We start from the raw sequence: 493 nt of genomic DNA on the forward strand, positions 1-493 counted from the left end.
TCTCCCCTGCATTTCTCTAAGATCAGATCACAGGTGACAGTGACCTATCTAATGGCAGCTGGGTATTACAGAGATTTATATGTGAGTAAGGCCTCATTCAGTACTTGGCTGACCACCCAAAAATAACATTATCCCTTTGATGCTATTAGTCTAGGTCATTAGACCCGCAGTTAGGCCAGGACTTGCGGCTGTAATATGGATGTTAAAATGTGGCCGTATTACGGCCGTCTGAATGAGGCCTGATACCGGGTAGGCACAAATTATGTCAATTTTGCAGCCTCTTGCTCGGCGGTCACAATAAACCCTGTGACATCACTATGGCAACCTGCCGACATGGAGATATGCGCTGCTGCAACCTAGTAACATAATGGACAGGGATCATCTTATTTCATGGTCTGCCCCCTAAAACAAAACTGCCACAGACGACCCATATTAACACCGCAGCAGGGACAGATGCAAATTCTACGGGACCCAATAAGGAAAACGGCTTGTA

This window comes from Rhinoderma darwinii, chromosome 6 (genome assembly GCF_050947455.1).
Source record: "Rhinoderma darwinii isolate aRhiDar2 chromosome 6, aRhiDar2.hap1, whole genome shotgun sequence".
Taxonomy (NCBI): Eukaryota; Metazoa; Chordata; class Amphibia; order Anura; family Rhinodermatidae; genus Rhinoderma; species Rhinoderma darwinii.